Raw genomic sequence first — 26,713 nt, 5'->3', positions numbered from 1 at the left:
CAACGCCATGTGCAAATTACTGGAGGCAGAAGGTCAGGGTGAGAAGGACGTCAGGAAGCTGAGAAAGCGTGGGGAAGATGGCGTCCCTTATTGATGGTTTGCTTTGTTCCAGACTGGGGGTTGGGCACTGAAAGACCTGAGTATCCAGGAACTGGAAATGAGGGGGTTCTCTGGACCAGCTCACACAGGCCAGGAAAGGATGTGGCCCAGGGTAGGGGTGGCCTGAAAAATGATCACATGCTTATAACCTCCAATTAGTCATAATTATCTCTAGATTTCTCTAACTGCAGTACAATTTTCTATTTGTTATTGCTGCTGCTGATTTGTTTCTGTTATGACTAAAAATGTCCCGAAACAAAGGAGACAGAGTTGAGGCCCCAGACCAGCACCCACAAAGGCGGCGTCTCCCCTTCTTTACATATGTTGGTGGTTCCTCCCAAGGGGAGGGCGGGGAGATGAGCAGCTGAAGGGACAGTAAATGCTTCAGAGAGAACGGGGTGTTGGGTGGGCCAGAATGGACTGGGACAGGGAGGTTGGGTGACAAAGCTGTTGGCAGGCAGAGGTTTGCGGGGACAGGATGTTGAGGGACAGGTGCTTGTGCGAGCAGAGCAGTGAGGAGGAAGCTGAGTAGAAGTAGGTCAAAGATCAAGGTGGGGGTGGGGAGAGGAGGGTTACCCTCACAGAAGAGAAAAGGGGTCTGTGGGCTTGCTGATGGCTATCTTTGGGGTTCTGAACGTAGAGGCATTCGCGGGTGGGAGGATGTGGGAGGAGTTGCTGGTCGGCACCTGGTGTTTGCCAAGGTGAGGAAGGAAGGAATGCCTTCTGCATGATGAATGACTCGACAGGAGACATGATAGAGATGGAGAATCTTACAAACCCCATCTGGTCCCCACCCAACACCCCACTTGACCCAGGGAGTGCCCCTCTACCCAAATCTTTACAGCCATTTCCTTGTCTTTCCGACACCACCAGCCCCAACATTCAATTCACGGGCACTGGGACGTTAATCTCTTCTTCCCCTGCCTCTTTTTCTAGAATCTAAGTGGATCCTTCTGGACCAATTCTGGGCGTCCCATCCATTCTTCCTCAGGTGAAACTGAGCAAGGATGGGTTAGAAGTAGGGTAATTATGTTGTTTATTGTACAAATGGGGATACTGTTGAGCGTGACAACGGGATGCTGGGACAAGAGGAATAAATCAGGACCATCCTCACAAGCCGGGACACACAGCCACTCCAGTTAGAGGCCCTGGGGGGGGGGGGGTTCTGGGCCCCGAAGTATTCCTGGAATGAAGGACAAGAAAACAATTCCTCATCCACTTGGGCCTGTCAAGCTTCAGCCCATTAAGGACATCTGTGAGCAGCATGTAGTCCAGGGACAGACTTCCCAAGTGACACTAGTGACAAAGCATGCTCATTGATTGAAGGGACTTAGAAGCCAAGTACCTCTAGAAGAATGCCTGGGGTCACCCCAGTTCTATTTCATGGCACAGCAGGACTCACCATGGGTAGCGCCCCAAGAGAGGAATCTGAACTTTGTGAGCTTTAGAGACTTATTCGGACATTAGGAGGAGAAAGAAAGCATCCAACCCATACTAAGGAATGTGCTGATTGGGGGATGAGATTCCTGGGGGGAGGGGCTGGACAAGTCCATGTCATTCGCCCAGAAGAAGAATTTTCCTATCGGCACCAGTACCCACAGACCCGCAACCCTTCGTTCTGTACCGCTCACGGTCAGGCTTCACACGGCTGGGCCGTGGGGATGGTGGGTAGAGGAGACTGGGACCATCCAGAAACGAAGACTTTTTCTCCCGTAAGTAAGTGATTACAGAAGAGTGATGGAAAGAAAGAAAAAAAAGGGTTTTGGAACAAGAGAGATGAGATACAAAGAAATGGATCCTGATAGAGACTAATACCTCCATTTCCTGCCTTAAGCCATTTCCCCATTTTTCTTCTTCCATAGTGAGGGGCGGCCTGAGTGACGTCAGCCCCTAGCAGTCTGTGTGACACACAGCCCCAAATGTCCCATAGAGGAGAAACTTCGTGAGGTCGATCTTCGGGATGGTTGTGGGGAGAACTGGTACTGGCGGCCTCGCTTGAAGCTCTATGTGCACAACAAAAGCATGCTCATACCTAGATGTATGACATTTGGGGCTGTGAGGACATGCAGGTGGAGATCACAGGAATGGCTAAAACGCCCAGGTCCGGTCTTAGCATTTGCCACTCACATATGGATGAATGTGTTGTCTGCAAACCCACTGGCCTCTTCTTAAGCTTTCAGCACCCGATTTCCTTCACCGTGTTCAGGGAAATTACCCGATGTCCATATGAGAAGACTCACACCATAGAAGGCCACCGAGGGTGGGCATTTATAATTCATTCCCACTACTTGTGGCAGACTCCCACGGTTTCCAGAAAGGTGACTTCTGGGCCTTGACACCCCATAATATGAAACATTACCCATCCCATCTGGGCCCCAAACACAAAGCATTCTCTGTCTCAGTCTTCGGTGGGATATTTCCCCTGCCCCTCTTGAGGACTTTCTCTTCCTGTGCTGTGTTTGTGGGTCCTTCACACACTTTGCCTCTCTGCCTCTCTTCATGGTTTCTTGTGACACCATGTGATTGTGTCCTGAATCACCTCCCGCCAACAGACGACACACTCTCTGCTCACCGCAGCCCTCCCCCTCAGTCCCAACTACGCGTCTTTCTCCTCCATTTTCATCCATTGTCTTTCCCTCTGTTGCACTTGGGCTCCTGGAGGGCTTCTTGGGGAAGATAGGGTCCCAGAGATAAGTGAATGGATCTGTACGTCAGCGAGAAGGGCCCGAAAATGAGCTCACAGCTGTGCCTCTGTCCTCAGAAGTTTCAGCAGCTTGCTCTAACTTAGCTCAGCTGTTCTCTGTGCGTGTGAGGGGTGGTCTTGACAGGAAGACTGCATTCCGGGGCTTCCCATGGACCCAGCTCCCCACCACATCCTGACCAGACTTGCTGATATAGGAAGTGGCTTTTCCAGTAGTGACTTGATGGTAATCCTGGGTGTGACCCTTCTTGGCCAAGTTCTAGTTCACTTCAGCAATGAATACTTGGCCCTCTACACCCTCACTCCCATGGTGGGGCCAGATCTTGACCGGATCTTGGTCTCATAGATGCTCTGGGTGGTAAAGAAGCATACATTGTGGAGTCTTGGACACCTTCCCCTTCCCGTTATGCTTGACCTGTCCTGGGTCAGAACTCTTGACTTGTCTGGATCGGTCGTTTCATCACTGGACAGCTCTGTGAAGATTTTGTCCTAACTGGGTATCCATAAAACTCTTCGTAACGCCCCTCATTAGTCATAATTATATTCCTAGGAGAGTCCTTCCCAAGACAGCTAGCATGGCCTCCGCCAGCAAGAGTCCACAAATCTATGAGAGGCAGAATAAGCAGAAGCTTTAGAAGCTTGAGTTTGCCGAATGAAAAAAAGCATGCAGTGGATAAGTGAGGACATTATGATAACATAACAAAGAATGTGCACTTTAAAGCCAAAGAGACCTAGGTTCAAGCCTTAGCTCCACCACTTATCAGCTATATGACCTTGAGCAAGTGACCACCTTTGAGACTCAGCTTTCCTTCCTATAAAATGGGCTCCATCGCAACCACAATTTCGTAGTAAGGTGGTTTCACCTTATTCAATCCACACAACACGTAAAGCTGTTATCACAGCATTAGTGAATATCAGTTGCTATTATAATAATTAGTATTAGCCTAAAGATATTTTTTCAGACTAAACATGTCCAGCTTTTTTGGTCTCATATGGCACAATTTTGAGCACTTCCTGCTCCCCATAGGACAGCTACTCTCTTCTGAAAACACATTTGGTTTTACCCTCCTATCTTTCTAAAAGTGTGCTGTCCAGACCAGGACACTCCGACCTACGGAGAAGAAACAGGAAGCTTCACTTCCTTCTCAATCACGTCCATTAGGGCAACTTTTCCACGTCTGTACCGCCATCACCCCACTGACGCACAGAGTTCACTTTTCACTCCAACCCTGGGCTTTTTCACATGCCCTGCAATGTGTTCAATACGTGAGCCACTTCCCCTTCCTGTGTCCAGACAGTTGGTTGTTTTCTCTTTTTTTGGAGGGTGAGGTGGGCAGGGAGTGCGCATTTCATTTTATCGTATTTCTTCAGCTCATCTCTGCGACCTACCTCGTTTCTGCAGGATTCTGATTCTGTAGTTCATCATATTTACCCCTCCAGCCTCAGGCCACATCGGATATGTCCATTGTGCCTTATTTATTCTCACACATAAATTTCATAGCAAGATCTCAGCTCAACATAAAGCCCATGTTCCCTACGGTCAGAAACCCAGGAGCTGCTGAAACACGCAGAATGGCTTCTGGCCATTCTCTGTCCACAGCTACACGGCCCTGGACAACTCATTTTTCTCCTCTGGGCATCTATAGCCTCCTTTGTGAAGTGAGGAGGTTGGGAAAAGTGACCTCTAAGTCATGGCCTAGGCCTGCTCTTCAGGTTCAGTGATTCAAAATCGAAAGGCCCAAATCACTATAACGAAAGCCCCTGGGGAATCCACGCTCGTCCCAGATGCAAAACATTCACACCTATGACACAGCCTCAGCACTGGCCACGGCGTCAGGGGGACAGTGCTGAACCGGATCCCAGAATTAACAACAGGCACCCAGAGGCCTGATATTTGTTCCCTGACCCTCCTCCAGGAAAGAGGTCCAGGGCCATGAATGAGGAGACCAAAACTGTGTTTAAAGAAGCGTGGCCTTGAATCAAAGGCCAAGAAGTGAGGAGCTGCACGTCAGGGTGTTTTAGGAGACAGCTGGGGAAGGGATAGGGGTGTCTGAGCCCAGCGCTGGCTGCCGGGCGGTTTATCTCTGAGTAACATCAGCACAAGGAATAACAGCCACCCACCTGCCCCTAGCGCCAGCTCGGGGACTCACAACAGGATGTGGTTTGATATTTACCAGGTCCTGCCTCTGGGTCCCTGTGAACCCCTCGCCCCCACCCCCACCTTCTGAGCACCACTAGACCACATCACCACATCCTGCCCCGGCCTCTTCCTGCTGCTTTCTACCTGGGCCTCTGGTGAGCACCCTGGTGATGGAACTTGAACTACAAAGGGGAGAGGAGAGGGTCTCTAGAGAGCGATCTGGGCACCTCAGCTCTATGTGCAAACCACCCTACCCCTCAACTTAACTTCTACACCTGCTGGAGGTCACATCCAACATCAGAGGCGTGCAGCAGCACCTTGGAGATAGTGAGGAATTGAAAACAGCTGCAGTAACCGCTCTGACCCAGTTGGGGTTCCTTCTGCTGCCACATCACTCAGGCAGCTCCCTAGTCACACCTGTACCCTAAACGCCCTGCCACATCCCCACACTTGCCCTCCCACTTCCTTCCACTCATCTAATGAGGGGCACTAATGAGTCACAGAAAAGGGAGCCCTAGATAATCAACAGACTGGAAAACGGACCATCCCTGGCTGTGTGAGCTGTATCTCTGCTGTGTTGACTGGGTTTCTCTGAGCATCACACACACACACACACACACACACACACACACACACACACACCCCCCACTGCCAAGACCTGTGAGGTCTGTGTAATGAATATGTTCTCTGCCATCTGGGTAAGAGAGGACGGAGACACAATGCAGGAGAGAGGCAGGACACCCCAAAGGAGGGAGCAGGGAATAACAGGATATAGAATAGGCCAAGCTTGCTTGCCAGCAGCTCAAAGCATACTCAACCCAAAGCTTATAATCCCAGTAAAATTATAAAGTAGCCCAATTTTAGTGTCACCCCACTTCCCGGCCCTGGGTATTTCCATCTTTCTCGAGCAGTCCAGCGGCCCCAGGAGGTTTAAAGATTTACTACATAGTTTAATATTTCATTTTTAAAAATCAGTCTTTCTTTTGGGTAATGAAAATATCTTGTCAACTTAAGGAGAGAAAAATAATGTCTACGTGTTGGAAATCAGACCCAGTAATAGGGTTTTATAACATAAACACCATCTCATTTAATACACTTCCCAACCCAATAAGAGAAGGTTGACAGCGGGGAGAAATGAGGCCTGGAGAGATTAGATAATTAGCCCAAGGTCCTAACAACAAGTCAATTTAGACTGGAAAACCAAGTGCCTTAAAAATATAGAGACAGCAGAAAGATCAGTGGTTGCCAGGGTTTCCAGGAAAAGAGGAGGTAAATTAGCAGATGACACTCAGGGGATTTGGGGTGGAGAAACTATTCTGTGACACTGTGACGGTGAGTGCAAGACATGATATATTTGTGAAAAGCCATAGCAAGGCACAACAGAGTAAACCTTAATGTTAACCATGGACTTTAGCTCGTAATAATATATCAACGTCAGTTCATTAACAGTCGCAAACACAGCATACCAATGTAAGATGTTACAGCAAGGGAGGCCGAGGGAGGAAAGGGGCATATATGAGAAATTTCTCTCTCGTCCACTTGTCACACGGGGTGTCATGCGGGGTCTCAGCTCCCGCTCCCCGCATCAGAACGCAGGATATGGTGAGGCCAAAAAGGAACACCCACGGAGCCATAGATAGGGGAGTCATACCACTGTAGTCTGCTGGTGGCTGGGTTGGAGACACAGGAAGCAGGAGCCACACCATCCACAACCCGCCGTCCGCTTTTCTGCCAACCAACCTCACTTGCTAACTGCACTCCACGCTTGCTAGCTCAGCCATGGCAGTTATATCAACGTCTAATGGCTAACCGGTAACAGCTGATGGCCAACTAGTCACAGCTGATGGCTATCTACTACCCGAGCCAGCACCTTTCCATGGGAGGCCGAGAGCCTGGAAACTGCACTCCTGGCTCTGTCCCCACACCACTCCATTTTCATGTTACTCTAAAACTGTTCTAAACAGTCTACTAACTAAAAGTATTCTGACAGCACTGTTTCAGGGAGGGATCTATTTCTGCTAATGTTCAAAAATCAGTTGCTATCCAAACATTAGCTTGAGATGTGGCTTACTGCTAACTGAGTTATGCACATACCTTTATGTCTATGGCCATAGAACTACTGATTGGTTTAGTAAACAAAATTTAAAAAACCACAGCAAACCAAGTGCCTTGATTCCACCATGCTGTGACCCTGCCCGGCACCATCTTGAATGTACATACTTCATTTTTCTTTTTAACCCCTATGATGGCTCTGAATGCCCAGCACATAAGAGCTGCTTAATACATAGCTGATCTGGAAGGGACTGTAGGGACCCTTGGGTGCTATTAAACACTGCCTTGATCGCTTTGTGCCTCTGTCTGCAGAGGCAGACTCTCCTCTGCAGATTCAATGATACTGAAAATAAACAAGTCTGAATGGTCCCAGATGAAGTGATGCCAGGAACAGAGTATTTTAAGGCTTCTTGTGCCCCCTCGTGGAGCAGACGGAACATTAGAAAAGAAAACCCTTTTAAGAATAAAGAGGACGAGGGACTGAGGGATGAGGAAGAAAGCTCGGTTGCCAAGGTAACCAAGGCATTCTATCCCAGCCATCCCCAAAAGCCTTCTCCTCTCCTTTGTTCCCATCCAAGTAATCTCTCCTTTTTTAGGGTTTTGCCATTGCACCGGCATGCCCTTTCTTTTTCCTGTCTCTCAGATCTCTTTGATCACCATCTGCTTCTCTGCTCTCTCTTTTGCTACAGGGGAAGGGATGAGAAACACTAGAACAGGAATAAAAACAAACAAAAACCTAAAATTCAAAACAATAATCAAAATCCCTAAGTGGATGTTTCTGATACTAAGAGAAGCACACTTCTGCTCCACAGAACAGTCCACCAAACAACTTGCCCTCCCCTGGTCCAGGGCCGCGTCTGTGCCTCCACAAGATGTCTAAATAAGAGGAGACTCTCTGGGTGATGAAAATGAACCAGTAAAGTCACGGGAATTGGCACCCTCATATTTGTTCACCAGACCACCACCACACCGCCTCCAGTTACAGGTGTCTGCTACCCCTCTCACCCACGTGTGCACAAACCCACTCCCCAGCGTAGACCATCAGGAATTGAGGAGAAGCGCACGCATCAAAGGCTGGAGTATGACAGCCTAGGACTAAACATCCAGACATGGGGCACTTTGACTCTACACAATTCACAGGTGCTGCACACATAAATCTTTCTTGTTCTCCCTGAGACCTTATTCATGTTCTTTTGGAGAATCTGGCTTGATTCAGTTGCTCTCACATTGGCTGGCAGTCAGAAACCCAGTGACAAATACCCTCCACCCAGTCCCTGAGTGAGGGCTCCTGGAGAGGGTGGGGTTTTTGCACAGATGTCTGCCCCACCCAGCTCAGTGTGAGACTCCAGGCACAGAGGTAGAAGCCAGAGTGGCTGAGGAGCAGCTTCTCAGTGCTCAGGATGAAGTGGCCGTCCTGGGGCCTGGACGCATTCCAGTTCTGGTCACCCTCAGAGGCTACGTCCCCAATACTAATGGAATAGAAAAGCAGCTGGAGGGCCCCTCCTGCGGCCTGCCGGTACCAGTATAGGTTGGGGCTTGACGTCCCCTTCACAGTGCAGTTCAGAGAGAGTGGACTGTCCACAGCCTGCACCCTTGTAGGTGGCCACTGATGGATGGTCTGAGCGCTGACACCTGTGGGAAGTGTAAAAGGCCATTTAGAGCAAAGAATCCCACCCAGCTTCCCTTCTGCCAGACAGGGGGGTGGCTCAAGCCCTTCCATGGCTCAAACATATGGGATCAGTCACGGGGAGTAGACTGGAACGGCCAAAGGTGCAGAAGCCTACGGGGCCAGGGGACACCCAGAGAGTGAACTCCTCCTAAGGGGACAGAGGAAACCAAAACCCAGCACCAGCCTCTAAGATGAAAGTCCCACATTCATTCCAGGCAATTGAAGGAACGTTATAAAGAGAGTCAAACCAGCAGCCCAGGCTGTGGATTCATGGGGTTGGGTGAGGGTGAGAACTTGAGGGGAGGCTTGCCAGAGAGGAGAGCACCCACCTAAGAAAGTGCCCAGGAGAAGGGCAAGGAGAGAGCAGAACATGGTTCAAACCAGCCTTCAGCCGACTAACGACACCGCTTCATCTGGGCAGGACAGGGGGCCAGGCCCCGCCCTCTTGGAGATGTGCGGCCACCCAGTAGAGAGAACATTTCCCCTCGAGCTGGGGAGGAAATGAGGCTGGTCTTTTCTTAAGTGCGGGATGAATCACCCCATCTCCCTGGGAACCAGCTTCACTCAGCACTGGTTATCTGTTTTGAAATCCTGCTGAAGTCCTGGTATGTAAATATATTTCATGACTCATTAGTTACCTATAAACAAGAGATGACTCTCTGCACCCCATACCCCCACCCCCACCCCAGGAGACCATCAAGAGTCTCTGTAACCATCAGAGAAATCGTGATACTGGCAGGATGATGAAAAGGGATTTTAGTCTATCTACAGCTAGAAACTAGCTATGGGACATGTCACCTGGGTAGCCAGAAAGGAGATAAAAGCAGATCAAGGTTCAGGAGATTTAGGTCTTCAGGGTATTCAGAGCAAAAGAGCTCAGCTCTGAGGGAAGGCACCTGCTCTGACAGCCCAGGCAGATGAACCACTGAACTGACCAGAGCTGGATGCTGGGTTCCACGTCCAGCTGAAAGGCTTCGCTAGATCTGATTTAGCCTCTAAATGCAACGAGAGGTAGAGGAAACATCACGGGGCCTTGGGATGAAAGAGACCTGGGTTCTAATCACAGCTCTGCTTCTTGCTGATTTAGGAGCCCTCGGCAAACTGTGATCTTCGATTTTCTCATCTGTGAAATGAAAAGGATTATAATACCTACAAATGGTGGAAAGATGCGTTTTGCTCGGTGCACTGCACGCACTCTTACAAGCGTTGGCTGATTTTTGGACTGTCTGTGCCTGCAGCAAAGAGTGAAAGGTGTACAGTGGGATGGGGTGGCGGGTGGGGGCTGAGGAGCATTCCCAAGCCATCAGTTCATAATAGCTAAGGTTGGGACCATGTCGGGCAGCTGGTCTAACCTCATTCTGCTGAAATGAGACATGGGAACCATAAGACGTCTGGAAGACAGCCCACGTGTCCCTTGGGACCTCCCCTTCTCTCTGTCTTTGCCAGGCTCTGTCCTCTGAGGATTCCTTTCCAAATCACTTAGTCAGTTTGGGTTGGATGGGGTGGAGTGATTTAAAATGAGAACCTGCAAAAGGCAGCCCCACCAGTGGCCTAACAGGGAGAAATGAGCCTGAAGCAAATCAGGCATTCGTGACCCGTTCCCATTTCACCAGGGTCTAGTGAGGTGACGTGTTTATTGTTGTTGCTGAGGCCGTGGTAACACAATTCAAAGTTAATGTGGGGGTTCTGGCTTCTAATAGAGCGTCGGCTGTGGCTCATTTTTTGGTTTGCATTTGAATGCACTCTATTATGGGAGAGTGTTTTGGTTTGTATATCCTTTCCAAATTTAATGAATCCTCTTATACTGTTTACTTAAATGATGACAACTCAAGTGGTAAGCGTAAGGTGCATTTTGTGAACGTTTAGAACATGATGAAAAAAAACTACGGCCAACTAAAGAAGCCAATGACGTTTTACGGATCTTCAATCTCAGTGTTTGTAATTGGACTCAATACAATACTTATGCATGGCACGGTTGGTGGGAGGGAGCCCAGGATATGTATGTACCCACATGCCCACACACGGCCCCTTTCATCCTTTGCTTTCCCTTTCTGTCCTCCTTGGTCTTTGCTCCTGGCATTTTTATTGAGTTAGTCCTGAGTGGAGATGTAGAGGGATGGAGGGTGGACAGAAGGTGGCAGCAGATACAAGGAGGAGGGAAACGTGCTTGCTCCATTAGGCTGGCAAACTGTCACCCCAGCAAGGCTTGTGTAGGTCCTGCGTAATCCAGGAGAGCTGATGTAACTCCTCAGCTGCTTTGGCTTGCTGTCATCACCAAGCAGAGAGTCCAGTGCAATCTCCCTCCCTAGCGATGGCAGAGCAGATTGGAGGGTGAAGAGACATGGCAGTCAGATCAGAGTAGCCAGCTGGCTCCTGACTCCCTGATCACTGTCACAACTCAGTAGCTTGGAGCTCCTTCCATATGGCTGATGCCTAAGAAAAATATCTCCTCATTCTCTGTCCCCAGCTGTAATATTGCTTATTCATTCAATACATTCAAGCCATTCATATATGGAAATGTTGGCGAGGATATGACCCCTCTACGCTGTGGCAGCTGATCTCCAAGAGGGAGGAGCCTGGCCGTATCTCTGGCCAGATGAGGGGGTGTTGGCAGACAAGCAGAACTGACAGCTGGTTTGAACCATCCTCTGTTCTCTCTTTGCCCTTCTTCTGGGCACTTTCTTAGGTGAGTGCCTACCTCTCTGGCAAGCTTCCCCTCAAATTCTTTTGTTACCATGTTGGGTTTCTCTCTCCACACTAGATTTTTAAAGAGTCACTAGTGACGAGATAAAGCCGTATACACGAAGGGAATGGCAATATATTTAACTCTTCTCTTTTTAATTTTAAAACTGAAATCTATCCCTACACAGTAGATTTGGAATATAACTGCAGGGTCTATATTTTTCTTCTACAGAAGAGTTAAAAATTACCTGGGCTGATGGAAAGAGAGGAGAGTCAGCCAAGGAGATGTTCCCGAATTTCCCTGCCCTCTGCCCTCAGCCTGGCTGCATCCTGAACAGGGAAAGAGATAAGAGAGAGTTGGAGAGGCAGAATCGGAAGCTCCAAGTTCTGAGGGCAGAGGAAAATTGTGCTAATTTCCAGGGTGGGGAGAACAAGGTCCTGAGTCCCTACTAGAGATCAGGAAGTAGAAATGGCTTGTGGGAAGCAGAAAAATGCACCCCACCCCCAAAGTGTTGATGTCCTAATCCTGGGGAGCTGTGAATATGTTGGGTTACATGGCAAAAGGGAATGGAGGTTGAAGACGGAATTAAAGTTTCTAATCAGCTGAGTTTAAAAACAGGGAGATTATCTTGGAGTATGCAGGTATGCCCAATGGGATCACAAGAGTCCTCAAACATGGAAGCGGAAAGCAGGAGAGAGTGGCAATGGGAGCAGAGTCAGAAAGATGCTGTGTTTCTGGCTTTGATGATGGAAGGGGACCATGAGCTGAGGATGCAGGCGGAAGTCACAAAAGGTAAGAAAATGGATTCTTTCCTAGAACCTCCAGAAAGGAATACAGCTCAACTGACACCTTAATTTTAGCTCAGTGAAACCTGTGTCAAACTTTGGAATTATAGAACTATAAGGTAATACGTGTGTGTTGTTTTATGCTGCTACATTTGTAGTAATTTATTTTAGTGGCGATGGAAAGCTAATACATGGCTCTAGAATGTATTAGCTTGACAAGGGAACACAAGGTAGTCTTCAAGAATCTCTAAGGAACAGAGGATAGACCAGGGGTAGCCATGTTCTCATTATGTGAAAACAGCTGAACTGAGAGATGCCATCAGTCCTGAAGAGGCCTCCTGGTGGAGATGTGGAGGACACAGCATCCTGCATGGATCAACAGAGACTGAAGGACAGACAGACACGCCATGGAGGCAGCACATATCAGTGGGACAGATACCGAAAACCAGCACAAATGAGAATTCTGAAGAAAAAATAAACAATAACCCAAGACCAAGTACCCTCTCCCACAATGCCTTTCCACTTTGTTTTTGATTGTTTGCTTGTTTTATTTGTTTACTAGAAACATAAGTGGCCTGACAAACACTAAAGTCAACATCAGCTATTGGATCATTTCTTCTTTTAACATGTTTCTTATTCCCCAAGTGGGTACCATAACAGACCCACAAAATCTACCCCCCAGGATTAGTTAAATTGTGCTACATCTCTAGTATGAAACAATATGCAGTCAATGAAACAAATACCAAAGGTTTCTGGGAAATCTTTTCTCATATTTATTTATTTATTTATTTACTTGAAAAATTCTTTCTCATTTTACCAGTCAAATGACTCATAATGTTATCCCAGAAAAAGCAAACAAACAAAAAAACAACAGAAAACGCTGTACTCTTGCTTCTTGACGATTAAACAAAGAAATTGAGGCAATATTTTGGCATCTGAGTGAACACATAACGTAGTCAGATACATCAGTTTCCCATACTTAACCTTGCATTTACAAATTATAGCTTTCTGCTGTTTTGGGTTGCCTAGATATTATAATCTCCCAGGTGAGATTCAAGTCTAATCATCTTCAGTTAGAAAGTACCTGACAGGAATAGGCACATGAAGTGTTTTTACATTGAAAATAACTACTCTTAACTAGTCTTCTTTTCCCCCAGAAAAGTTAGTTGTGAGAATAGGCTCTGATGATTCCAGAACATACTTAAAGAAGTATTTTTAATGAAGCCCAACTATGCTTTATACCAACATGAGAGAAATATTTAAAAAGTTTTAGTCTTCCTTATCTAACTATAAGAGATCAAATATGTCATTTGTTTTCTTCTGGTTTAGTTTCTTTTTAAAAAAAAAAATGGTTTTTAATTTATTTTTTTAGCCTATTTTTCCCCTCCCCTTTGGCAACCATTAGCTTGTTCTTCTATATCTATGGGTCCATTTCTACTTTGTTTTGTATATTCACCTGTTTTTTTTTTTAGATCCCATATATAAGTGAAATCATATGGTATTTGTCTTTCTCTTTTTGGCTTATTTCACTTAGCATAATACCCTTTAGGTCCATCCATGTTGTCGTAAATGGCAAGATTTCATACATTTTTATTGCTGAATAATATTCCATGGTATATATGAACTACATCTTCTTTATCCATTGATCTACTGATGTATACCTAGGTTGCTTCCATTTCTTGGTTATTACTAGTAATGCTGCAAGGAACACGGGTCCATATCCCTATTTCCAAATTAGGTCACATTCTGAGGTGCTGGGGATTAGGACTTCAATATACCTTTTTTGAGGGGGACACAATTTGGCCCATGTATAGCCTCCAAATCATAAACAATTAGAAAACTGGATAATTTATATGAAACAGTTATTTTCTGATATTGGACAAGAGACTGTACAAGACTATGATCCATACGAGATGGGAGACAAACGAAGTGAGGACTATTCCTGTTTTCTGCCTGGCACTGTCTGCGCTGTCTTGTGGGGAGAAGGAACCCTGGAAGAGCATGGCACCCTTGAAATCTTACTGAACTGGGACAGTTCAGAGAGAAGGGAAAGGGTCCCAGAAATCTGCATAGAGATCTCCTTGAGTCTTTGGCTGAATACTAAGCTGTGTGTGCACACTGGAAAACTCTACAAGGCCAGGCAAAGAATAACTATTGGGGGATTAACAACTACTAGTGAAATGTAGGATGGCCAATTACTAGAGCTTGCACAGGCTGAGAGACGTTCAAGCTCTGTCCAACCAGAATAGACTCTGGTGACTACTGGGAACATTTCGTAGAGACCCCAGAGAGACTATAGAGTAGGACTCAACTAGATCTGGAATAAGGCAAATCTATATTCTCCCTAACAAAGCTTAGAACAACCCTTGAAAAGAATAAGTGGACAAGCTGATCTGCCAGTAAATTAACACCTTAGTAGAATAAAGCTCCACACTATTTGAAAGAAGAAAACAAGATCCAGGCCACAGAAAACATAACATTCCAAATGGTAAGCATCTAGTTAAAAAGTACTGGATATACCAAAAAGCGGGAAAATGTAACCATACTCAGCAGTACTATCAGTCAATAGAAATTGACCCAGAAATGATTAATCCAGACAATAAGACTTCAAAATAGCTATTATACATATGGTTGGAGATCTAAAGAGAAATACAACATAATTAGGCGAGAAATAGAAAGTCTAAAAATAACTAAATACAACTTCTAGAATTGAAAAGTAAAATATCTGAAATGAAAACAACTGCTGGATAAGCTTAACATGAGATTAGACACTGCAGCAGAAAAGTGAATATGAAACCAGGGCAAGAGAAACTGTCAAAACACAAGGAGTGAGGGGGAGAAGGCTGAAAATAAAAAAGAAAGAAAACAGCCTCTGTGACCTCTGGGATAATACCAAACAGTCTAAGACACTTATAATTGGAGTCTTTGAAATACAGGATAGATTTATGGGCTCAGTAGGTAGCCTGAGCCTATAAATGATTGCCAGATAGCGGGGGGCGGGGGGGGGGGGCAGACTAGAGAAAAGAACATGAAATAGAGGATAAAACTGTTTATTTTGAAAACAGTTTTCAAAATCATAGCCAAAATGTTCCAGATTTGATAAATAGTATCAACCTACAGATCCAAGAAGCTTAGCAAAACCCAAGCAGGATAAGCCCTAAAAAATATGGTCAAGAAAGAGATGACTTCTAGTTACAATGCTCAGTGTAACTTTCATTTGAGGGACAGACTCTGAGTCGGCATAGAGCTTTAAGCTGAGAAAAAATCATATAGCAAAAAGCAAGAAAGGAGAAATGGAATGAGCAAAGGTATAGTGGCTAAGAGTATAGGACGTACTAAGTGAAGGATAATAGGAAGGTTAGTTTAGAGAGAGTGGAAGGTAATGCATGAAATTCCCTAGAGCTTAAATATCAGTGTATGGGGAAATTCTACAACAGAGAATTTGTACCAACCAATAAGCTACCAACAGTTTAACAACTGGCTCACAAAATTTCTGAATATTTAACAATTGGGTCTCTTGAGCTGCTACAAGCCAGCTATAGGATATTACTGACGGAATACCAATAAGTATGTAATAAATACAAAAACAGCATTTTGTTTTGTTTTTTAAATCTCTTTAAAAATAATTGATCTTCTACTGCCAGCCAAAATGAAGTAAGGGACAAAATATATAAAACAACAGTTGTCAATGCATTTGACACCCAGCGACACAGGACAGGAAAAAATGAGGTGAACGTTATAATTATCCAAGCTTGCTCCCTTGGGAGAATTTCCAGGCTATGGCAGACAGAGGGAGACCAGCAAACTTCTGTAGTTGAGGAGACAGAGCTGAGAGTCCAGAGAAAATAAAGCAGGCAAAGTTCACAAGGCAAAGTGTGGGAGAGGTGAGAGCTGCCCAAAGACAGAATTTCAGAGATCTTGAGATCTTTAGTATTTAATAAGAGTATTGATCAGGGCTTGGGCATCAGAAAACTACCTTTGACTGGGGAAATACCAGCCAAAATGATTAAAGCAAACAGTCACTGAATTTCACATAGCACCAAGAATAGTGAATATTCAACTTAGCCAGACTAGAAAATCTTATAATTCATGGGGCATTGGGTAGAGAAGTCAGAAGTGTTTTGACTCAGGAGTGGAGAGTAATTATCCCTAGACTAAATGCTGCTCTGGTTCCACCTACCAAATATTTAAAGCCAAACAAGAAGGATCAGATTGTTTCCAAGTAACTCAACTGTATTCTAAAACAGAGCCCAAGAATATGTATGTATAGGAGTATAAAAATTCCAACACAAACGTAAAATTCAATATGTAGAATGCACTAAAAAAGAAACTAGCAGGCATACAAAGAAGCAGAAAAATACAAGTCATATTAAGGAGAAAAATGAATCAATCAAAACCAACCCAGAACCGACACAGATATAGAACTAGAAGAAATAGACATTGAAATGGTTATAACTATCCCATATGCTCAAGAAGCTAGAGGAAAGATTGAACATGTTAAGTACAGACACAGAAGATATTTTCTAAAATCCCCAAAACCAATTTCTAGAAAGGAAAATAACAATTTCTGAGATTAAAAAACAAAAACAAAAACACTCAAAAAAAAAAAAAAAAAAACACAAACCACCGGATGAGACTTATGGCAGATTAGAAAATGCAAAAGAAAATGTTAATGAATGCAAAGGTATAGCATTAAAAACAAACCCAAATGAATAGGGGAAAAAAGAAATTTTGAAAAGTAAACAGACCACCAATGAGTTATAGGACATCAAATGGTCTAATATATTTGTTGAAGTCTCAGAGGAAGAAGAGAGAGATGAGAAGAAAGAAAAAACTAGAAGAAATCATGACTGAAAAATTTCCAAGTTGCTAAAACTCTAAACCCAGAGATCCAAGAAGCCTGACAAAACCCAAGCACATGAAATATATACACACACTCAAAATTACTGTTAGAGAGAAGATCCTAAAAGCAGCAGAAAATAAAGACATGTTTTGTACAATGGAACAAGGAAGATAAAAGGTTTTTTGATAAAAACAGTGCAAGCACAAAGACAGTGAAGGAATAGCTTTAGGGTACTGAAAGGAAAATGTTGTCGATCTATATACCAAGTGAAAAGCTTCATAAAATCCTTCTTAAACATGCCTGGTAGTTTGCCAAATTTCCATTCTGCATGCCAGCTACATTTTTCCTCCTCTTTCTTTCCACAGCCACTCCCATCCTCATTATTGTCCCAGACAATTCAGCTCTTGAAGAGTATATCCAGCAAAACAAAAGTGTGATAGCAGATCAGCCCCACTTGGAAAGCAAGTTCATGACCATCTCTTCGTATATAAGCTTGATTCTTTCTGATGTCACCCTCTCACTTATCCCCCTTCACAAAAGTGACTCATTAAAATATTTTGTAGACAAAATAAGTCACTATCTAGAGAGAATTCTGCCACTTAGAAAATAAGGTTTTCTCCCTTTTGTTATCCACAAAAATTGGTAAAATTATAAGAATTAGTTTGGGACAGAGGACAACAATAAGTATAATTTAGTATTCTGTTCCTGAAGTTACAGTAGTCCAATTCAATGGGAAAAAGTAAAGTAAAAAAAACAACAACAGATTTTTAATGAGACCTCAGGAGTAGGATACGAACTTGGGAGTCTTTTCTATAAAGATAATAGTTGAAACATTTGGAATGGCTGAGATCTCCAAAGTCACAAGGAAGGTAAAGAACAAAGTCTAAAATTAGGAATTGCTGAAAATCCAACTTTTTTGGCAAAGGAAGAAAAGAACGTGAAGAAAAAAGGTAATCCTAGAGGTAAGAAGAGAAATGGGGTGGCACCTGGGAGTTAAGGGAGAAGTCTGTGACTCAAAAGAAATAGTAACAGGATTTAAAGAGATATAAAAAGGTCAGTGAAATTAGGACTGAGTAAAATCACTAGTATCGGTGATTAGAGTCAGCGAGAGCAGCAGACGTGGAGCACTCATTTGACAAGTGGAGTGGAGAGGGTAAGGGAAGCATTCAAGGGAACAGTAGACTTGAGTAAAGTCTTTTATTCCAACATGACTGCAATCTGATTGTGCTTGAAAGCCAAGAGGAAGAAATCTGTGAAAACAGGAAAACTGGAGATGTCAAAGAGTGAAGACAATTGAGACAGACGGAAGCACGGGGAATTTATTCCTGGACACCAACAAAGGGAAATTTCTTCCTCTGAAATAGGAGAAAAAGAATAAAAAAATGTACAAAGGGCAGACTCACAATGAAGAAGGCCAAAATAAATATACTGAAAGATGATTAATCAACTAATGATCAGTGAAATACAAATATTTTTAAAAGCAAACACCATTTCACCCATCCGATCAGCAAAATTAAAGGAATCCTCAACATCTGACATTGGTAAGCGTGTGGGGAAATACATATTCTCACCCACAGCCACAATACGAACTGCTATAGTCTTTGTGGAGGGTAATTTGGCCACATTTATTAAAAATGCACATGATATTTTAATCAGCAATTCCCTTCAAAGGAACAATTCCATAGAAATACATGTACAGGGAGGCAGAAAATTTTGCCAGGATTTATGTTGTAGCATTGCCTGTAAATGGCAAATATAGGAAATATGTAAATATCCACCAGTAAGGAATGGACAAATAAATATCCATAAACATAAAATACCAAGCAGCAGTACTGTTGAATGAAATAGAGCAGTATGTGGTACCATGAAAATATTCCCAAGATATGCTATTAAGTAAAAAAAGCAAGCTGCCAAATAATATGTCTAAAGCAATGTGATTTATATCAAAATGCATATGCAGAGCAGTTTGTGTGTGTGAGTGTGTGTGTGTGTGTGTGTGCGTGCACACACACATACACATTCATTTATTCAGCCAGTAATAATTGGGTGGCTGCCTGCTCTCCATTCCAAAGTAGCTTATTTTAGTAAGGAATGCAAATATAGAGAAAGAAAAAGGGCTGAAGAAATGCACACTGGATTGATAATAATGGATATTTCTGAGAAATAAAGCAGGTGAGGGAAGTATCAAGAGAGCCTTTGTTAGATTTGCAGTGTTTATATTTTTTTAGGTCGATGTAGTCATATAATGTGTGTTGAGTACTGTCGACTGAACCTCAGCTCAACCCACTTCACTTATTTGAGCAGGTAACTAAATGAATTATGGTTGTTCGACTCAAAACTCCATCTTCCTCTCTTCAGTCCATAGTAAATACCTATTGAGAACAGCAGCAAACAAGGTGTAGAGTAGTTCAGACAGACAGAAAGTCGGGATGTCCAGAGAGGGATGAATAAGAGAAAGAAACAGAAGGGATGGTATGAGTGACTGAGAGAGGAAGAGAGAATATGTGGATTGGAAATGGTGACAGAAAAGATACTGAGAAAGAACTGTCCTGTAAGACAAAGGCATTCGGTGTTTGGCCCAAGCAGTACAAAATCTAGGCTCTGGAGGGCTTACTCAGTAGGTAGCCTGAGCCCATAAATGATTGCCAGATGGGGGCGGGGGCAGACAAGAAAAAAAGAACATGAATCAGTTACTGAGTCATCTTAGGATTTGAAAATGGGTCAGCAGAGGATGCTAAGCTATAGATTTCAGGAGGGCTGTGGACATAAAAGGCAAGGACTTCAAATAATGACGAGCAGAGGAAGAGTGATGAAAATGGCCCCAAGTACAGCCAGTCCTACCACCACCCACCAGGGCCCCTCCTACAGTGTTGGTTTTGGAGAGCCCGAAAGAGTGGGAGGAGCAGTCTGGAAAGAGGAGAGCTAGACAGGGCAAGGATGTGATGCTAGAAAAAACTTGAGGAAAAAATAAAACAGTATGTACAACAGAGCAGGCACCAACTGCATGGTGTCAACGACAGGATGAGAACTGGGAGCTACCAACAAGATGGCTAAGAGCCGAGTCAAAACCACCAGGGTGAAAGAAAGGGTGGTGCTCTGAGCTCTGGGTGTGGTTCTTTGGGATAATGAAAACATTTGGGCAGGTGACAAAAAGGAGAGCCATTCAGGGGAAAGTCAAAATGAGAACTGGGGTGTCCGGTTGCTGCCGTTCCCAGAGCAAGGTGCCTCAAAGCGGGAAAATCAAGTTCAAGAGGGGAGAGGCCAATGAGCATGCAAGCTCACACACACACGCGCACACACACATGCACACACGCACGCACGCACACGCACACGCGCAAGCACACACGCGCGCACACACACGCACACACGCGCACACACACGCGCACACACGCGCACACACACACGCACACACGCACACGCGCACACACACGCACACACACGCACACGCGCGCGTGCGCACACACGCACATGCGCACACACACGCACACACACACGCGCAAGCACACACGCGCACACACACACACGCACACACGCACACGCACACGCGCGCACACACGCGCACACACGCACACACACGCACGCACACACACGCACACACGCACACACGCGCACACACGCGCACACACACGCGCACACACACGCACACACACGCGCGTGCGCACACACGCACACACACACGTGCGCACACACACACAGTTTCTCTCACACGCACACTCTAATATTCCGAATGTAAGATGGTAATGAGTCACATCAATAGCAACAATTATTTGACCTGTCAGGGATGTCAATTCTTGACTATGTGACTAAGAGCAATGAGGATGGGAGAAGCTTCATTTATATCTTCATTTAAAATCTTGCTGTGCTCTGTTAAAAGTTATGTGCTAGATTATAATTGAGTTCTCTCTCACTTAAAGGAAGTTGAGAAGAAGCAGTTCGGAAAAGTTCCAGGGAAGTAAACAGTTGCTAAAGAAAGTGTCTCATGAAAAACAAAAAACAAAACAATAAACTTCATATGCAAATTGAAAATCAATGACAAGGGAATTCCCAAGACAAGTTTAAAAATTAGTGGACGAAAGAGATTAGTGGGCAATTTCTTTTTTCTAACGGATAACATATGAGGAGGAGTTGTGTCCAGGTGCAATCTACTTGTTTTCATATATTATCACCGCTAAGGAGAAGCTGTGTAACCCTGAGAAGTAGTGGGTATTTGTCACATTTAACAAATGAGGGCATTGGGTCTTGGAGAAACTAAATCACATGCCCAAGGTCACACAACACAGGCAACCTCTGGGTTCCATCTAATGTGGACCGAAAACGAAACTCATGTGTTTAATGTACTCCACTCCATTACTTCTCGTCATAAACCGAGAACAGTGGGGATTATCACAGCTGCTTTGCAGACCACGGCGGTTCCCTAATGTCTATCAGTGCTGACTCTTTCTTCCTCAGGTTCTGTTCTGAGTGGAGAAATGTTTAACGACTTAATCCTGACAGAGACCCTCTGCTGAGGAGACCTTCATTATCACCCCGACTCCACACATAAGAAAGCACAGATGGGTTAGATAATTCTGCCCACGGTCACTAGATTAGCAAGCAGTTAGTTGAGCCAAGAAACCAACCCAGGCGGTCTGGCTCCAGAGCTCTTAATGATGGTGTGTCGTATCACGGAAAATGGTTGGTTTTGCTTCCCCCGTGGAGAGAGAAACAGGAAAAAGCTAGGATCGGAGGCAAGAGATGAAAAATTTAATTTTCCTCTTCACAAGAGTGTTGAACAAAGGAAAATCAAAACTGGTATTTTTTTTTTGCTAGCATGTACATTTGCAGTCTTAAGAATTTCAAATATTTGAAAGACAATGGGAATTTCACAGAAACTGAGAATTTCAGGATTCCCAAAGGACTCCATGAATTAAGGGCCCGTAAGCAAAGACAAATATGATCAAAGGAAAAGTTGTGAAGGGACCAGGGAATATGAAAAGAAAAATAAATCCAAAGTTGAATCAACGTACAAAAATAATGTTAATAATAAGAATAAACACTTATTGAGTACTTACCATTAACAGAAGTTATATAATATAATAGAAGCATGCTCCCGGTCCTAGAATGATCCGTAAATGCACTCAGAATGTCCCAGAACATGGAGTCAACAACCAGTGCAAGGAAGACTGGATTGAATGACCAATCATATCTTTTAAAATGAAATTCATTTTTACATGTAAGTAAACATGGGCCTATTCTTTGAATGATTCTAGATTCTATGATTCTAGAAATAAAATAAGATTCCAAGAGCATACCCAGAGAAACAAATTGCTTAGAGAGCTGTTACAACAAAACAAGAGAAGCAAACACACACACACACACACACACACACACACACACACACACACCCCCCTAGGCAGAAGACATCCACGATCTGCATCTGTAGAATTTAGGAGCTAGAAAAAAGCATATGATCAGGGTTACACGGATGAGAAAAAACAAGATTTCTAGGAACATTGTCCAAGGAAAACCGGTTGATTGAATAAAGCATAAGATGCTGCCAGAAGTCAGCCAAAGATATATTCAGGGCCCAGATAAGGCCTAGGATATGCATTTCAATCAAGAACCTCCTCCTGCTTTTTTTTCTTAAGCTAGAAGTCTCCTAAAGATATCATTACTTCATTTGATCACAGTGGTAAAAAAAACAACGACCATAGTATCTAAGTATGTCTATGAAGCCTCACTCCTTAAAATATTTATATTTGAAGTATATTTAAATACAATACCTCTCTACCCGTAAAGACATAAATATTACATTTAATACGACCCAATGCTTGATGGAAGCCAAGTAAAGAAATTTGAGTAACCTAGGAGTTCCTGCATTGCGGGGGTATGATCTTAGAGAAGTCATGCTCCATCCTTTCCTAAGGATTTTGAAATGTGAGCAGAGTTAAGATGAAGCAAGGTCCCCTAATGGGTGAGTAAGGTCATCAATAAGATACCAGTTATAAAGTCTCCCTCCTCCAGTTCTCCTTGAAATGGTCCCTCATGTCCTTGATGACATAGCTGAGGTAAGATCCACAAGAAGGCTGTGTCACCATGTGGAAAACACACACAGAGAAAGAGTTGGCTGCTGCGTGTTTCATAAAAGCCCAAGGTGTGGCCACTACCTCCAGGCTTAATGACTATACTTAGGAAAGAAAAAAACCAGTACAAAGTAGAAGCCCCTATTGTGATATTTTCACTAACTGCAAAGGTTTGTCTAGGTCAGGGGAATGCCCGTATTTCTTCCTGACAATGTCCCAAGTCCGAGGACAGTATAGAACGAGAAGATAAAGATCAAAGTAAAAAGCTGGTATAGGACAACTGGTCTAGACTTCAAAAATTTTGATGTAATGAAAAACCAAGAGAGAAGGAAGTAAAAGATGTTTGTCACGTGCATATGCCATATTATTTACATAAACAACATACCTGACGTTTATCTATGTTACATGAGAAAGTTAGAATTTGTTAGAGACAAGAAAGTAAATAAAGAGGGTAAAGAAACTAAATGTAGATGCGAGTAACATTCATAAGATGCTAAATACAGATAAATAAGTTAGTAATCTCTGAGACACGTACAACCAGATAAGTGCAGCTGGAATGTGCCAAATATAGATAGAAAGGGATAGGGAAGAAAAAGGAAAAGGAAAGAAAGAAGGAAGGATGGAAGGGAGGGAAGAAGTTCTCAGGTCCTCGTAATTATGCAAGTTCTACAAGTGCCCTGAACTACTTACATTCAGGCTTTTATGTCAAAGAGAAATGAACCTCTATCTTGCCAAAACCCAGCCTTTTTACCAGCTCTAGACAGCTTTATTCTGGGCTTCTTTTATTTAAATGGGGAAAAAAACTTTTTTTTTTTTTTTTTTTTGGTTTAAGCTATGACTTTTAACATCTCTTAGCCGCAGAAGAATGCATAACCTAATTGATACACACTCAGAACGGACAGCCTTGTTTTTGACCCTTGCCTGGCTCACTTACTTCATAAGGCAGCACATGGAAAATGCTCAGAGTTGATTTCAGGGCACAGGTGGGGGAAACAAAGCGGGATGCAAGGACTGCGTGTGTGGATCTGGTGACAATCAAATGTATTTTAGAGCTGAACGTGATGCAAAACAATGGCTTCCTTTAACTGCCTAGGGTGCACTCCAGGACAGGAAAAGCAGAGGGAAAAGGAAGAAAAGAGAAAGAAGAAAATAAGGCTCTTAATGTAAAACACTTTCTGTAGCCAGTATTTCATCCCAAAGATCCTACATTTACAGAAAAGGTCAAGGCAGAGGCACATCTGGACAATTATTCTACCTCTTCAACCCAAGTTTTCTTTTTTCTATGATTTCTGGACCTAACTTTCCAATATTTTATATTCAGCTTTCCATAGCCAGGTTTATCCCTTTACATAGTCACCACTCATTATGCTCATTCTTTTTTCTTTATTCTTTTTCAAATCTCTGTCCCCTCCTTCCTGCCAACTTGTTCTCAAAATCCCCAGAGCTCTTGAGTGAACCAGAAACGTGTCCTCTCTGTACCTGGATCAAATTCATATAAACACTAGTGAGAGTAGGGGTGAGCAGAAAATCACTTAGCCACAGGGATGGTGTACAGGGAGGAGATGACAGCAGTCTTACAAATAAATTGCTCACACACAGATGCTCAAATAAATCTGTAATCAAAAGAAAATCTTTATGCTTGGCCAAGGGGAAGTAAATTCCCTGAGGTCAATCTTTTGTTGGTCTCTTTGATTTTCCTCAGTAATGGGTCAGTCCTACCATCTGCCCCCAAGCTCAGATGCTGTCCACATGATCACTTGCTTCCCCTGTGTCCCAGCTAGGGCTTTGCATTTAGAATACCCTTGCACTCAAGAGGCTCGGACTAGGAGAGAGAACAATGATCTTTAACACTTATATATTACATATATACCACTTCTGTGTACTTTTACATATATTATCTCATTCAATCCCCCATAACATGTTCAATGGACCCTGAGAGACAACTGGCTGGTTCTTTTATCTTTTAAATAATTTATCATTTTTTAAAACAAAATCGAGCCCTAGTTTTAGTTTGTGTTAGGCATGTATGAGGTACATGTTTAATCTTTACAAGACTTCGATACCTAGGCCATATTTTACAGTCCAGGAAACAAAGGTTCCCAGTTCGTGCTACTGGCACAAATACATTATTAGTAAAGATATTTTTAATGATAATACCTACTGCTGATGGGCTTATACGACAGCATGATATTTCCAGAGGGCAATTTGCTAGACATATATGAAGTCATTGAAAAAGCAAATAGTCTTTGAGTCAGCAATTCCACTTCAAGGAATTTGAGCTAAGAAAATCATCAGACATTTAGCATCCCGGGTGCAAAAAGGTGTACCACAGACTTGTTTATAATTGCCAAAAACAATACTGAAATAAGCTACATGTTCAACCAGTTAGTCGGTGTACTGCAAAATGGCACATTTTTCATATTGCAAAACTTGTTTAAGATTATTTAACGATACAGAGAATATCTATAGCAAAACAAGATTTTATGAGTTTCAGAAAGACCAAAGGTGGCTCTGGCCGAAGTGACACAAAAATCAGAGTGAAGAGAGACACAGCTCAGTACAGGTAGGGGGAGAGAGCAGCAGGTGAGGCAGTGTTGTCTTACAGAGTCCCTCAGATCCACAGGGTGCAGTCAGTGTGAGAAAGACTTAAGACAAGACAGTGGGATGAAATCTACGTGCACGTTCAACGGCTGCTGAGTCAGAGCCTCCTTTCTGACCTCCCACATGTCTGAATATGTTTAAGGAAAATGTCTATAACAGGAAGCTGGCAAAACACCTTCCCTAGGAATGAAACTGTTCACCTAGGAGGCGCAATGGCTTCCAAAGAAGAGGTTGCCAGCTTGCTTATCTGAGCAGAAAGCCTGCCCATCCACACACACACCCCACCCGCCAACGGGGAGCCTGAGTTAGTCTTCTCGTGCAGAGAAGAGGCCCCTGCTATCAGAGGCAATGTTGTCGGTTACAGGTAATAATCAACATATTTTTTTTCATATACATGATTGGATGACCAAATATCAGGAGATATTTAAAAAAAAAAAAAAAAAAAACCAGCTGTGGCAAAGACAATGCTATAGATTTATCAGACCATCTTGCACTCCTCCTAGGAGTGCAAGAAAAGTACATTTCCCAGTTCCCTCGCATCTAGATGCGGCCGGATGACTAGTTCTGAAGAGTGGAATGTGAGCAGAAACATATGTCACTTCTAGACTTGACCAAAAATACCAAGTCTCCAACAGGTGATCCTTCCATTCCTTACCTTTCGTGACAATGAGAATCCTTGGGTAGTCTGAGTTCTCTCACATAGAAGAGCTGCCCAGGTGAGCTTCTTGACCACAAAGATATACGTTGGCCTTTATATAAAAAGAAAACAAAATAAAACAATTTGTATCCTTTTTCTGAGTCATCTTTTTTTACTTTATTATAGTTTATCAGTTTAGTTTGGTTATCTTTTCATTCCTTCCAATATGCAGTTAAGAAAGTGACCCATCCTTAGCCAATTTTTTCCGTCTTCAAGGTTCCAGCAAGGATGGTGTTCTGGGATTGTCTAAAAGAGTCCTCATGCCCCTTCCCTGTATTAGTTGCGACCAAAGAAAGCCACTGTCTAAGGGGTGGCCTTTGTTTTCTTACTTACTCTCTGCTAAATAAATGTATTTTCACTTTAAACTCTGTATCGGCTCAG

General features: G+C 43.7%; 1 long non-coding RNA gene across 1 annotated transcript; it reads left to right on the top strand.

The window, feature by feature from the left end:
• Positions 1-11,285: 11,285 nt before the first annotated feature.
• On the top strand, positions 11,286-12,567 carry LOC117018121 (uncharacterized). The gene is made up of 3 exons (XR_004422172.1): positions 11,286-11,347; positions 11,963-12,136; positions 12,431-12,567. It is a non-coding gene; the product is annotated as an uncharacterized LOC117018121 (long non-coding RNA).
• The last annotated feature ends 14,146 nt before the right edge of the window (positions 12,568-26,713 follow it).

The sequence above is a fragment of the Rhinolophus ferrumequinum genome, chromosome 26 (genome assembly GCF_004115265.2).
Source record: "Rhinolophus ferrumequinum isolate MPI-CBG mRhiFer1 chromosome 26, mRhiFer1_v1.p, whole genome shotgun sequence".
NCBI lineage: Eukaryota > Metazoa > Chordata > Mammalia > Chiroptera > Rhinolophidae > Rhinolophus > Rhinolophus ferrumequinum.
The sequence above is the reverse complement of the archived record's forward strand: the minus strand, read 5'-3'. Positions and strand labels throughout refer to the sequence as shown.